The 16,445-nt window shown below is 36.8% G+C and overlaps 1 long non-coding RNA gene across 1 annotated transcript; it reads right to left on the bottom strand.

The window, feature by feature from the left end:
• Positions 1–4,269: 4,269 nt before the first annotated feature.
• On the bottom strand, positions 4,270–9,094 carry LOC126828095 (uncharacterized). Its single transcript, XR_008788816.1, has 5 exons — positions 8,966–9,094; positions 8,116–8,247; positions 7,292–7,449; positions 6,012–6,147; positions 4,270–4,634 (listed from the first exon to the last, which is right to left on the bottom strand). It is a non-coding gene; the product is annotated as an uncharacterized LOC126828095 (long non-coding RNA).
• Between the last annotated feature and the right edge of the window lie 7,351 nt (positions 9,095–16,445).

The following is a 16,445-nucleotide window of genomic DNA, read 5'->3' as shown; positions in this document are numbered from 1 at the left end:
GTTCTAGTGTTTTCTATAACGACGTTGGCATGATTAAATTAAATTATTGATTGCTAAGATTAAATTGTGGTAGGGACTTACTGGGTCTCAGACCATAGGACATGGTCCGAGGGCCACAGGGGTCAGCGGTCTATTGGTCTCGATTGTGAAAACAATTGACATATTTTATTCAAAATAAATAAAAGTCGTCTGTGCATCCACTGAAAAATATACTGGCCTAATCGTAGGAGAATGTGAATCAAGCTAGTTTCGTTTTCTTGTCACGTTTTCTTCATCGCGATCGGGGTCCAAGGAAAACAGTTGATCCGAGGGACCAGGGCTACACAACCCGCCACTACATTGTTGTAACCTCAGATAAAAACTATTAGGTTTATTGTAAAACAACAACTAATGGTAATGAAGAATAAGAACATAAAATGCTTCAGCAAATATATCTAAGATTTAATATCAATATAATCACGCAGTTCCAATGGTATGTCCAACAGCTGTAATCCGTCCGGAAGTTGATCAATGGAAATAAATATGTTCCGAATAAAACAACGACACAGATGTTTTAAAGGGGCAACGCCTGCAATTGTCCAAGACGGAACGAATTGAAGAACTTCCAGTTTGACGTAATATGTTTCGAATCTCGTATTATTTCCGATTGTCTCCATCTCAGTTTTGAAACGAACGTATGGCATCGTTCTTAGTGTGTATTTTAAACTGTCGGCGACCATCAACACGGGTATGGTATATTTTTTAGGGCCATCTTTCTGCATTCCAGGAAATAAGTGAATTGTTCCAAGCGTGCGCAATAAGTAACGTAATGGAGGACCTTGCGCCGATGCACCATAGCGCAGCAATAGATGAACAACATTTGGTTTCATGTTCATTATAGCCAATAAAATTGACGATACTTGCAAACTTGCTGTTAATGGTTGGTGAATCATCATTGGTTGCAGATGAGCATGAGCAATGGGAAGATCAATGTATAAGCACCTCTCTCGGTCCAACAGTTCTGCCCATACGGCTCTTCCAGTCCCATCAAATATGGTTTTCATTAGCTTTGGGTCTCGAAGATCTATTTTTAAACCTGCAGCATATTTGAGATAATAAAGTGATTTGTCTGGAACGTTTGAAAGAGATCTCCTACTTTGTCTTTGTCCGGGTGCTAGGTTAATCACAGATGAGACATCGGGTTGTCGAGAAGATTCTAATAAATCACGTAAAAATATTCCATAATCCACGCCATGACTTAAGGGAAGTAATACTCCCAGAACGTGCCTGATCAGTTGTTTGTCTTCCACTTGATATTGAAAACAAATTCCCAATGACATATGCAATGTCAGCCATGAGAAATATCGGCTCTCGGCATCCCTGGCGTTAACCAAAGCAAACTTGACGGAATCAGTAACGACTTGTTGAACAGTTAAAACACCACTATCTATTTGTGCGCAGAGATCTCTACCAATATGTTCACACTGTTCCTCTGTACTTCCAAATGGTATGCGAGTCTGTTTTCTAACGTTCTCGAACACGTTCTTCCTTAGTTTCAAATATGAAGAAATTCGGTGCATGGTGAGATAATTTTGAAATATCAACGTTAATTGACGTCAGAGATTTTATGACGTAGGCGAGGTTTCTAAATTTGAATCTGAGAAAATCTGAATTTTGGATATAGGGGCATAAATTTTGCATATTTCAAACAACTAGTAGGCTAGGCCCCTGCGCTCTTCGTTTATTCGAGATAGTGATATAGCTAACAATTTGCTTTAAGCATTCCATATTTAAACAATTTGCATAGCGACTCTTCTATGGGTAAGTTCTGTATTCTAGCAAGGCGCCACGGTGGTTCAGTTTGTCAGACGTTGGCTCGCGTGTTCGATCCCTGCATTTGCCGAGAAAGTTCATCGGGATTGTCCAGCCCGGTTTCCTCATGTCAGTGGTGCAGGACGGTGGGCCTGGCAAGGGACAACGTAAAGTCGTTCGGATAGGACTAAAACCCGAGGGGCCTTGTAGGCTACAAATTGGCATGCACGTAAAAGAGTCCTTGACAGTTGGACTTCGATATATGAGTAGGCAGTAGTGCTCCTGTCAAGGCAAAATTTCCCTCATAGCACACTGCAGTTGGAGGAAACCAGAGGACCCGGAGAAAACCCACGAGGTTGGACAGGCGACCCTACCGCTTGTGACGTACAGCCGGGGAATCGAAACCACGCCAGTTGACTCAATGACAGACCGTATGATACAGCATGCACGTGCTAACCATTCGGCAATCAAACCGCCCTCTTTACAAAGATAGAATGGACATCGATTATTCCTTCGAACCGATACATCATGGTTATTCTGTTTGTAACCCTTTCCGTTAAATGCTGCAACTTCCAACCTCAACACCAGGCTTACTATTCTCCTAACAAAGTTTAAAATACAAAGACTCTACCCAATGTAATTTCATGATTATAAGCAGCCAAAGTTATTACTAAATTCGTCCAATTCTCAAACACTGTGTAATACTACCACCACGGACGACAACAGAACCCAATCCCTGTGAAGGATATCGTCGTGCGTAACTAACGTTCGAAAATTGAATGGTAGCTAACTACTTCTCAGCAGGTAGGCGGATCTGTTGCTCAGATCGGGATATCGTTAGATAACATTTGAAACACTGCAAAATAAGTAATAACGTTTTCTAGAACATTTTATTAAACAACAGATAAAATCAACAATAAACTTTTTTTTATACACAATAGGGCACTATATATTAACCATATCATTTTACAACATGATCTTTTAATATCATACAATTTTTATTTAAAATTATTTTATACTTCTACTAAATTATAAGCAATCGAGTTAATCCATTTTACACGGAGGCAATTATCGAGTTAATCCATTTTATACAGAGGCAATAATGGATGTTTTTGTTTTATGTTATACTAAATGAAATAGCGACACTGCATGAACAGTATATTAATGTTGTTACCCATATTCAACCATTAAAACGTTAAAGTATTAAAACAGGAAAGTATTTTGCCATATATGAACCTTTAATGCACAATTAAAATAGCCGCCATTTTTTGAAGAGACTAAAGCATTGAAATATAGTCTACTTAAATTTATCGCGTGTTCTGGAATAAATTAAAACTAATATCACATTTATTAAAATAACCCCTGTTGTAGGTTAGTTCAATTTATCGAATGCTTTGGAATAAATTAAAATCAATATTTTTTTCACTCAAAATTTTTCAGTCTTATTTATTAGAACTACCCTTGTTTTAGATTAGTGAAATTTATCAAGTTCGGAATAAATTAAAACCAATATATTTTCTTTCAAAATTTTCTAGTCCAATCGTGACATTTTATTTTTATTAAAATAACCCTTTTTTAGGTTAAATAAAATTATGAAATGGATTGGAAAAAATTAAAACCAATATTTTTTTCTTTCATAATTTTTTAGTCTGAGTATGAAATTTTAGGCTTTATTAAAATAACCCCTGTTTTAGGTCAGTTAAATTTTTCAAATGGTCTGTAAAAAAATTAATACCCATATGTTTTTCTCTCAGAATTTTCTTGTCTTCTCACGACCTCTTATATTTGTTAAATTTATCAATTAGTTTAAAATCAATTAAAACCAATATTTTTTTTCTCATATGATTATATTTTTATTAAAATAACCCCTGTTTAAGGTTGGTTAAATTTGTCAAATAGTTTGGATTAAATCAAAAACAATGTTTTTTCTCTAAGAATTTTCTAGTCCTATCAAGACATTTCATTCTTATTAAAATAACCTCTGTTTTAGGTTAGCTAAAATTCAACATACAAAAGTAAAAACAATACTATACAAAAACGCAAACAAAATACACAGACATTAAATAACGTCAACAAGATGTCACATATCAATCTACATTGTTTTCTTCGGGTAAAATATCAGAACCGTAATCAAAATGATAAACTTGACTATGCTTCAGAGGCGACTCTTTACCCACTTAAGACCTAACTTACAGAGTTCCACATTTCGGGGGCTCGAATACTTTCTCACCGACTATTCTGTATGGGTTATTAATACAAAAATCTCTTCAAACAAATAATTGTAAATAAAAAAATAATAGATAGTTATATTTTGAACGAACATTGCTAAATGAAAATTTATTTGCAACCTGTTAAACAAATAATGGGCACAACCAACCCAGGCCAGTAAAACTCCCTATATTTAAAAAAAAATACTAATTTTTAGCCACTCTTCAGTAATGTAAAGAACACCGATTTCATTTCGAAATTTGACACCAAAATAATCTTGTATAAATAGCACTAAACAACACTAAAGAACATTATTTTACAATTCTTCCTAAATACAATACCAAATTCATTTCAAAATTTCAAAATTTATAACATTCATTTATAACAGATAGTTGTTTATACTCAGAGGGGTTGAGGTGTTCTTTCTATCAATTTAAAACACAAAATGCATCAAAAATTCATTTGGAAATTCGACTGGTATTCCATATAAATAGCACTATAAAGAACATTAAAATTAAAGCTTTAGATAAACATATTATTTGGCAAGAGAACAAGCCTTGTTGGTGACAAATTTATTATTCACCTAGGGTATCTACGTATTCTTTAGCCATTTCATAACAGAATCTGTATTCCGGCTGAAAGAAGAAAAGGATAATTTGCAAATTTAGTGGTGATTATTTCTATCCCAAGTTCCTTGTTAAGCTGGAGATTAAAGGAACCGGTATACCCGTCATGACAACGAAGCCTTCTACTTGAATCTATTAATTTTAGTTGATACAACCAAGTACGTCATAATTAAAGTGATTTTAATTTTCTAATAACTGATTGCCCTTTCTCCTACAGCTATATTCCATGGTCTCCACCTTATAGAAGTTACATTTTTGGGTAGAAGCACTATGTCGGGATGTGTGCAATTCATCGCTACATTTATATCGTATGTAGAAGAGAGAGAGAGACAGAGACAGAGAGAGAAATTGGTTTAACGTCCACTCGACACAGACTAGGTCATTTAGGGACTAACATGTGGTTTTAATTTTATTTCAATAATGCGCTTGCGCGTTGGGGTCTTTAGCAGTGGGGGGAAACCGGAGGACCCGGAGAAAATCCACGAGGTTGGACAGGCGACCCTACTCACGTACAACCGGGGATTCGAAACCCCGCCAGTTGACTCTGCTAACCATTCGGCCATCCATCCCCCCTCCCCCGTATGTAGAAGATGTCGAATGTTGACAAATTGTTTTCAATTCATCATATGTTTTTAAATACTGAAGAGAAGTGGACCATTTTTGGGCAGATATGCTCTTTAATGATTTCACTTTCACAATAGTGTAGTTAATGACGACCAAATACTTTAAAACAGTGGTTCTCAACACTTTTTGTGACAACGGCACACCTTGGAACGCATAAAAACTTAGCGGCACACCTGGCTAATGAAAAACATTTGAATTTTGCAAAATAAAATCATGGTAAGTCAGACGGCATACAACCATAGACACAACCTAATCATAGACACATAGAGTGACTCAAACTAAATAAAGAAAAACACTGCTATGAACTTATCAGTAGACGCAAGTGAACACTCAATTGGGATCATGTGGATTTTTGCATTTTTTTAGTGTGCCGTTCAAAATTCAGCGGCACACTTAGAAAGATCTCGCAGCACACTGGTTGAGAATCATTGCTTTAAAATAAAGTATCTCTTGTACAATGTAAGCAGAGGAGAGTGGGGCGGGGGTCTCAGACATCCATTCTGCCTATGACTCGTTTTCCCGCGTCTGATTCGAAAGAGAAAGAGGGATGGGGTTTAAAGCCCACTCGACACAAACTAGGTAATTTTGGGACTAATACATTGTAATATTATTACAATAACAGTTACTGGCTTGTGTCATTTAGCAGTGGGAGGAAACCACTCGAATCTGTGACAGATCGTATGATCCACCCCCCATCTCCACCAATTTCAAAGATTACGACCACTTGCTTGATAAACCCTTAAAGAAGGTTACTATACTCACTAATGTAGATATACATTGAGGCTGTACGACGTGCATGTCTCTTACAGTTAACATAACATCCAGAACTTTATCTTCTTTTAGTCTATTTATACAATTAACTATAGTACAGAACAGGTTACTCTTCGTCGATCCATCACTGGAAAAAAACAATCAGAGAAGGCGATTGGGACAATTATATTTTATAAAACAAATGGAGGGGTAACACATGGGGTTTAACGTCGCGTCAATACAATAAACCGATTTTAGATCGTTTTGAGACTAACAGAGTAATTTTTATCTCTATTGTTTCACGTGCAGTTGATATCCCTTAAAGGGACAATAACACTCTTGCTGGCTTCTAAGCTCCAGAAAATAAATAATATCTCTATCTAAGTACTAGATGTTTAAGTGTCCTACCTTTTGTGTAAATTATCCATTACATCCTATTTTACTTGTCCAGAGGGTTCGAAAATATTTTTAAATTGAAGTTTCGTTTGAAAAGGTTTACGTTAGACGTTTCAAACCATTATGTTGAATTTTTCAAATTTTTTAAATAAGGTGTGTTAAGATGAAATTTGTATTATCAATTAACTGAAATATTGTAAAATAGTACAATTTGTTGACCAGAATAAAGATTGGGACATATTATTCAGTTACAACAAGAGTGGTATTGAGCCTTTAAAGGCTTTGACTATCAAGGCATTTGATAAATCATATTATTTGAAACCCGCCACAGGCCCGGTCCAGACTTATCTTAAACGATACTTGAGAGGTAAAAGGCCTAGCAAAAAAAAAACACCAATACTTCACTTGTAATTTATCAAAAATAAAATAAAACATAATACTATAAACTAACGGAAAGGCCAACTGTATATATGTATAAATATTTAGTTTTTGTTTTATTCTCAAATAATATTTATATTTTGCACGTATATATGTTCTGGTTGTATAAATGTTCTATTATGTACATAAATTAAATTTACTTTTGTAAATTCTGGTGAGGAGTCAAAATAGGCATAGTCTGTTAAAAAAAAAACACGACAACAATCCAAAAAGTTGCCTTGCGCATCATACAAAAAAATAAAATTTGATTCCGTGGAACACATACATAATTCAACTGACAATTTTCTAATTAGCAAAATGGGCTAGAATAGGTTTTTGTGTGTACAAAGTTTTATAAAGATATCTTGCGTGGTTCCTGGGATATGTTCCGCAAACAAAACGTGGGTGGAAGTAACGAATCCATTTCAGTATCCCTCTCCTAAACTTATTGGGCATGGGGTAATGAGAGAAACACTTACATATCTTGAACCACAATTGAATGGTGGCCAACATCTTCTTCTCGTTTTTGTATAGCTCGTATCAGTGCTAATAAACCTTTTTTATCTGGTATAGCAACATCAACAGGCCATTCGTGTACTTTATACATGTTAATAGTAGATTTAATACTGGGATCCGGCTGCAAAATAGTCAAAGAACATTAATTTAGAAGATCTTATTACTTTAAAGAAATTAATCGATATTTTCCCGTCTGTGGAGGTCACCTGATGATTAGGTAGCACGCCTGTAGAATCTGCTACACTCATACAGGAACGCGAGTGTTACTTATTGACTTTAGAATTACACCTTGAATCTGTCGTACCCAAAACTTCCAGTTGGTATACCAGCAACCTTCTGCCGTTTGGATTTGGCGCTGCCCACTCCCGCTACTAACACCCATTGAAGAGCACTTACAAATTCTTGCTGCGACCGTTTATCGCAACTACCCAATAAGACATAGAACGCATACTGAAATTGCTAAGACACTTTAACTTAACAAAAACCACCACCCCAGATGATATCTACTACAGCAGCAGAGACCAGATTCAAGAACTGATATCAGCTACTCCATCTCGAAAGCATTTACTTGCTCCATAACGTTGAGATCATAAAGTAATTGTTCTTCCAGAATTTATTATTGTTTATTAACATATCCTTACTTTCCCCCATGGAGTCAATCACTAACACGAAGACTAGTTAGACCATTGGGGGGAAACCGAAGAACCCAGGGAACGCCAGTGCACCCATCCCTACTTGGGAGACGGTAGCCTGGGGCAATCTTACATTATATTAATAAGAAACTTACAGCATCTGTTTTTTCCAGCGATAAAACGCTTTCAGTATAAAAGCTATCAGGTTCATTCGTCTCTGTCATGGTAATCAGAAACGGTCCGGATTTAAAGTTACCTCCAGTAGTCGGCCAGAAGGATGGATCAATCTATAAAATAAACAGCAATATTAAGACGGCAGACTACATTTAGTATACTACCAACAGGATCTGATTAACCTGTACTATAAGACCATGGGACACCCTCTATCGACAACCATCAATGAACAGGGGGTTCATCTGTAATAAAAGACCTTAGGCCACCTCTAGTAGACAACCAACAATGAGTAGAGGGTTCATCTGTACTACAAGACCTAAAGCCACCTCTAGTAGACAACCAACAATGAGTAGATGGTCCATATGTAATACAAGACCTAAGGTCACCTCTAGGAGACAACCAACAATGAGTAGAGGGTTCATCTGTACTACAAGACCTAAAGCCACCTCTAGTAGACAACCAACAATGAGTAGAGGGTTCATCTGTACTACAAGACCTAAAGCTACCTCTAATAGACAACCAACAAGGTGTAAAGGGGTTCATCTGCTAAAAAAAACAAGTTGACCGTATACTAACGCAGGAACCATTTTGAACGATTCATCACTCTAATAGTAAGACAACTAGGTGAACACGCTTGTATTAACTAGATGCTAAGCGATGTGCGATGATATATTAATGGCCAAATCGTGGTTGTTGTTTTGAATAATTAAACTTAGTAAGTTAGTATTGGCTTATTATGCAATGTGTCCTGGTCATTAGACATACACTTTCAGATAATACATTTTGTTGGTACCCTCATCCACCCTTACTCTACACACCAATAAAACAAACCTTTTGGTCTGATTCCTGATCCACCAATGATATTATAGTTAATGAATTGTATTCATAAACCATTCGCCAGAAATCTATAATAGTTGATTCCATTGGTAACTGAGTGGTTATAAAACCATCTCGAGAGAATACCGACTGAAAAATAAACCAACATGGAACTAGAATTAAAATTGAAATTTAACGTTTCGTCAACAGTTACCACATCGGAGATCTTTGTCGGTAGGTAATGAATGATTTTGAATTTGCCGTGATTGAATTATAAACTTTCATGGCCATACAGTTATATCTTAAACTAAATTTGAGACAAATCTGTCAAGGGTTCTTTTACGACAACGAAAACGCATACACGGGCCTTCAGTCTTGCACCACAGAGATTTGGAAAGCAAGCTGAAAAACCCAGAGAAACTTTATATGCCTACACTGCGATTAAACCCAGAGCATTTCTATCTAAAAAAAAGAGAGAGAGAGAGAGATTAGGTCACTTCGGGACTAACATATGGAACCCGGAGAAAACCCATGAGGTTGAACAGGCGACCCTAGTCCTTGTCACGTACAATCGTGAGAGCGAAATCACGCCACTTGGCTCAATGAAAAACCTAATGATGTAACTATTCGCCCCCCACCCAACACCTTTCTATAAAAACAACCCGGTTCCATGCGTTGTTATGTAACACAACTGACCTTCCATTTTCAGTAAGACATTGTTACCTACTTTGACATATAATTTCAAGAGCTGGGTCCATGATGACTGAATTGTAGCATGCATGATGATATTCAGTAGTATGACTACTTCGTTCATACAGTTTAATATTTAATCATGATACATGCAGCTTTATTGATGTTCGTTTTGTAGCCAGGCGTAATTTTAGTGCTGCTGTGATAAATTGTACTCTGGTGTCACAATATTGTCATAACGAAATATTGAAATCTTAAATATTTGTACAATATATTCAAGGTGTATTATTAAGACGAAATCTCATTCTTCATCAAATAATAGTGTAAAAGTTATTGGTAACTAAGATGTACAAAACAAAATGTTTCATACAAATAACCGGCCTCGACATTTCTTAAACATATTAAATCATTTTAAAACTATACTCACTGGTACGAGTGATGCTTGAATATAATCATTTCTTCCTTCAACAAATGTCACCAGATAGGCTCGATAATTATCATCTACAAAATATAGACATAGCAATTTCAACAGTGAATTGCAGAAACCGGTGTCAACTTTATAAAAGTATAAAACTGTGAAAGAGATTATTAACACTTCGTTGTCCTAACCCAAAACTGCTTACTACATTGACTCCGAGAAGACGATTAACGCTTTAAATCGAGGAACTAGTAATTGTTCACTGGGACGAGTAAATACACATTTAACCCTAACCCTATTCAGAAGAAAGGGGGGTTGGATGGCTGAATGGTTATCATAAAGTCTGTCATTGAGTCGACTGGCGTGGTTTTAAATCCCCGGTTGTACGTGACAAGGAGTAGGGTCGCCTGTCCAACCTCGTGGGTTTTTGTCCGGGTCCTCCGGTTTCCTCCCACTGCTAAAGACCCCTATGCACAAGCGAATTATTGAAATAAAATTAAACAATATGTTAGTCTCGAAATGACCTAGTTTGTGTCGAGTGGACGTTAAACCCCATTTCTCTCTCTCTATTCAGAAACACAAATAATCCGACAACCAATAACCCCGAAACAGCGCCATTTCAAGACTTTTTCTATTGCAAATACACAGCAGTATTGTTGGTGTATACATTAACAAATGACATCTTCAGTTCTGTATATATATATACTCTTCAAAAAAAGTAGGGGATATTCAGAAACAATACAAAACTGCGGAAATGCACTGCTGTTTTTATTAGAGGTAACTAGTGTATGTTAATAACAGGCCAATTGCCTACACATGAACATAAACAGTTGATATGGGCGGCTTATCTGACGGCCCCATTTCACTCGCAAAGAGATACACCGTCAAAAGTGAAAATGGACGTTTTTTATTTTGGTCTTAATAATGAGTAATTGCTCCACCAATCCTCAGACATTCAGCAATTCGTCGTGGCATGCCACTAACCAACCGTCCAATCCCGATTTGGGGCAATCTGACCCACTCCTCTTGCAGTGTCACGCCAATTCTTGCAGTGTTGTCGATTGACGTTGACGTCGACGAACACGTCTCCCGATCAAATTAAACGTAACACACTTAACCAAAGATACGCTAAACAGTAAATCTTATGCAAGAACCGATAGGAAAGCAAACATGGATAGATAAACCAGCAGGCGGCAGTTTTCATCAACCCTTCCCTGAAGTGTCAAATTTGACAATGAGCCCTCCCACGTGTATGGCGCTATTTCGTGTCGCATGTGCAGCTCAGTGGTTCTGTTGAGGCGATAAGTTCTTCATCTGTGAACATGCTCTTAAAGCATGTCAAGTGTCCATGACTATTTATCATATCACAACCTGCATAGGTATTTGCATTTCAATATCCCCTACTTTTTTTGAAGAGTATATGTCATGAAAAAAAATTCAAATTGCATTTGCTTACGTGGTACAATGTGACCCGTTCGATTTTTCGGGAGGTTTTCCGCTTCTCGGGCACTTCGAGTGTTAATCTTGTGATGTCCCTTCTTTAACAACATTACATTCTATCAAAACAAAACGCAATATATGTTTACTGTTATGTTTATTTTCTTTCAACTGCTTGACTGAAAGCTCTTTTTAAAAAATGAGTTAATGACCATACACCATCATAATTACTTTTTTTGAAAAAAAAAAACCAAACGGATGCCAACGAAACACACGTCCACAGCAATTTGGTCGTTGGAGCAGTCCACAAATATTGTTTCATATTTATTCCTTCACGTTAGTCCCAAAATGACTTGGTTTGTGCCGAGTTAAACTCCATTTCTCTTTCTCCTATTCCTTCATGAGTGATGGGTGCATTTATCAGACACTAAATGCTGATCAACAGTAGCAACACGTGAATTTATTACCAGAAATATTATCAATTTGATTCTAGTTCTTCCTTTTGGTAACAGTTATTATACAAAACATGTGCCAGTAAACAACGCACAAGCGCATTATTGAAATAAAATTAAAACCACATGTTAGTCCCGAAATGACCTAGTTTGTGTCGAGTGGACGTTAAACTCTCTCTCTCTCTCTCTCTCTCTCTCTCTCTCTCTCATCATATGATATCTTCAACTGTTCGCGTTATCAGAAATCTTCTCGGACCATAAGCACTCTAAGGCGTCAAAAAGATTCTTTTCTGTGATCAAACTCCGTAACTCCATCAGCAATTGTCGAAGGCTTAGCCTCAAGAGCTTCCGGCCACACATGTGAATGACAGACGGACGGTCAGGGTGACGACATTTCAACGGAGACGTATACCAACCATTTTGGTCTAAAGATTATGACTATCATAAAGTTTTCTTACCCGGAATTCTTTTTCAACAGTTTCTTCTTCAACAAGCATGGGCCGATGTTTCATGTGTCTTATTTCATCCAGTGTTAGCAATGAGTTGCGAGCTAGCATACCTTCATATATCACTTGATGTAGAAATGAATACTGGGCCTGCAATCATTATAACATTTGAGAGAGAGAGAGAGAGAGAGAGAGAGAGAGAGAGATGGGTAACTATTATTAGCAGAAGATAAAATCCGTGTAGAATCAGCAGCAAGTCTACAAAGTTAGACAGGTCCCCACTCCTTGTCCCGTTCAAGCCTGAGCTCACAACCATGACTTGCATAGTTACGGGACCTTATGATCAAGGGCCGGGTTCATTTAGAAGCGAACAACAAAATTGGTAAGGGCGCTAGCTAGCCATTTATGGAAAACCAAACATCTCTTTATTCGGTGCTCTTAATTCTTGCTTCTTAATACATAGACCTTATTTCTTCATTTGTTGTCGTATTTTGACATTTTTATGCTAGAATTAACATTTGTATATTAAAATCAATTATTATGTTTTGCAAATCAGACATTGCATACTAAAATTAACATTTGTATCTTAAAATCAATATTTGTTTTACAAATCTGACATTTGTCATACAAATCAGACATTTGTCATACAAATCAGACATTTGTCATACAAATCAGACATTTGTCATACAAATCAGACATTTGTCATACAAATCAGACATTTGTCATATCAGATTTGCAAATTATAAATTGTTTAATTTAATTGTTTTTTTAATACCACGATACAATTTGTTCCAGAAAATCAAAAAATAATATCAGAAACATACAACGAAAAACATATCTCAAACAACAATTTTATTGATTTTCTAAAAAAAGAAATATAATCTTTATATTAAAATACAGTTAAATTAAACAAATATACAATTTACATAATCCACCTGTAAGAACACTGAAAAAAGAGCTGTTTGGTCTTCCATAGTCATTCGATGAATTATATTAATAGTCATGAGGAAATTATTTCTTACTCTGGATTGAACCATGGAATGACGATCTGCTCTCATTACAGAGACGTATTTAAATACATCGATGACGTCATTCTCAGCACTATCTTCCATCAAAGCATCAAAACCTAGGAATGTACCAGTTCGGCCAACACCAGCACTAACAAATACAAAATTCATACAAATATTACATGTATGTGCATCTTAATGCCCAAAGGAACACGAATTTCTTAGTTAAAATGGCATTTGCATATATTTTAGGCCACATAATGTAGTAATAATCAAATAGTTAATAAACCATGCATGCAAAGTTAAATCCACGCAATACATACCATACCACATCTATATGGCTAGAGACATGACCAAATTTTGTTGGATTTTTGAATGCCATCATGACATAACTTTTATCACCAGCTGTACATTACTCTCAGCCAAACAGTTAATCCCTTCTGTGTAACTGATTGGGAATTCTACGAAAACGTGAGTTTGGGTGCTGAATATCACTCAACTGTGAGTGCCATTATAATATCTTCAGAACATGCTATCTACTGCCACTCAAGTTAGCTAACTTTAAACGTAAGGCCTAGAAAGCAACGACTTCTTTGCGAAACGATTGCTAACTTCCCATTGGGTACGTCACACTACTTACCTACAGTGTACCACAATAGGACCGGCTAGTGTTGATGGTGTACGTTTAATAAGCTTCCGAAATGAGACTAAACTAGCTGGAGAAGATGGTACACCGTGATCAGGCCAAATGGTAAAATGAAACTGTATAATCGTTCTCTCTTTATTTGTCTAGAACAAAGACAAATTTTAATTAAAGTGTTCACATTTGTGCTAATGGCCAAAATTCACTTAAAATGTTATTTCAAAAGAAAATGAAATGAAATGGGGTTTAACGTCATACTGTTCTGCTCCTAACCTGGGCTAATGAAGACGGGCATACGCCATCCAGTGTGCTATGGGGGAAATTTTGCCCGGGCAGCGGCGGTACGGCCATCTCTTATATCGAATTCCAACTGTCAGGGGGTCTTTTACGTGTATGCCAATGTGTACACGGGACCTCCGAACGACTAGACAGCTGTCCTTGTCAGGCGCTCCGTCCTGCATCACCGGCAAGTGGAAACCACGCCGGAAAATCTGAATGAACTTTCTCTGCCAACGCAGGGATCGAACACCCGACCTCCAGGCTAGCGAGCCAGCGTCTTACCCACTTAGCCACGTGATCCCCTTATTTCAAAAGAAGTTCAACCTCTTTGACTTAGGTCAAAATAAATTATTGGAATAGATTAATCTGGTGTTTGATTTTAATCACTGATTAGTGCAAGCTCTATATGATTGAATTCGTGTTTCGAAAGATTCAATTACAGATCTATATTTCATTTCTTTTTTTATACTTCCGATGGCCCCCACTGTAGTGCAGACAAGTAAAACGAAATTTTGGACAGTAAGAAAACGAAACGAAATCAGATTGCCTGAAGTCGGTTTACTAGTATATCTCATTATTAATCTGCCTCCTTGAAATTCACAATTTAATTTTTGACCCAAATCAAATAAGGTTTATTGACGTTTTAATATCTCAAACTGTGGGCAAACATCAGCTAGTGATTATTTGGGTATAAAATCCGTCTTATAGGCCTATTCTTTTAATTCAAACGGGGATCCCAGATAAGTATTTATTCGCTACTATTGTTTAATGTATGGAACGCAAAATGAATACAGAGTGGGGCGGGGGGGGGGGGCGTTGTAGGAATTTAAAATGGACTTAGGCTCTAAATACAAATCTTTCAAAGGGTTGTGGGCCCGAATTGGTGGTGGCTTTAGACATTCAACAATGCATATCTTGTTTATCCACTACTTTGGTTTACTTCTATTAGTCAACGTTATTTAAAAATAGTATATAAATACTTACCTTGCGGTTTAGAAGTTCAAAAGTTCTAATAATATAATCATTTCGTTTTGAGGTGTTTTTCAGAATCACTTGCATGTTATCCCACAGTTGTTTGGTATCTGGTTCACTCGGCCAGTACTGAGAACATTTAATCTAAAAATATACAAAGAAAAACATAGACCATGAAATGTCGAGCAAATTATGTGATACGATTTATTGCATTTGTGGAGCAGGAATTGAGCCCCAAGCGTTACTCATCTTGCTGTTGTTCTTGCTGTCGTTCTTCTCCTTCGCGACACCCAACGATCCACTAATTCAAGTATATCGACATGAAACTTAGCATGCTTGTTCATTGGACAGTAGGGGGGTTGGATGGCCGAATTGTTAGCACGTGCGTGCTGTATCATAAAGCCTGTCATTGAATCAACTGGCGTGGTTTCGAATCCCCGGTTGTACGTGACAAGGAGTGGGGTCGCCTGTCCAACCTCGTGGGTTTTTGTCCGGGTCCCCCGGTTTCCTCCCACTGCTAAAGACCCCTACGCGCAAGCGAATTATTGAAATAAAAATAAACCGTATGTTAGTTCCGAAATGACCTAGTTTGTGTCGAGTGGACGTTAAACCCCATTTTTTTTTTCTCTCTCTCTCTCTCTCTCTCTCATTGGACAGTTAGGCATCGATTGACGGACTTTGATTTTTGATTCCAAGATGGTGATAATGACGACATACTGGGTTCATTGTTTACATGTTACATTGTAATTTATTCTGCCGAACAATTTTTCTTTAAAGGTTCCACTTACACAAAAAATATGCGAAACCTGAAGAAAGTCACATCCCATATACTAAATTTCGGTTCAAATTTCTTACCTTAGAATTTTCTACCAAATTTGTCAACATGACTATTTTTTCTGCTTTTTCCTGCCAAACCATTTTCCAAAAGTCTACGATAGTTGCTGGCATTGGGCCTGTACAGAAAGATAGACCATAAAATAAATGATCAGAAATTATTATTTTGCCTTTCAGCGGAAAAGTGATCGTTGGCGACTTTTCCATAATATCATTCTACATGTTTAATCAAGATCAATTCTCCATTTTGTATTAGTTATTAAATCTTTCGATTTTATAAATTCCGATTCCTTTCGATATAAAGTATTGTCCCGATG

The sequence above is a fragment of the Patella vulgata genome, chromosome 7 (genome assembly GCF_932274485.2).
Source record: "Patella vulgata chromosome 7, xgPatVulg1.2, whole genome shotgun sequence".
NCBI classification, from domain to species: Eukaryota; Metazoa; Mollusca; class Gastropoda; family Patellidae; genus Patella; species Patella vulgata.
Note: the sequence above shows the minus strand (reverse complement) of the source record. Positions and strands in the feature narration are given on the sequence as shown.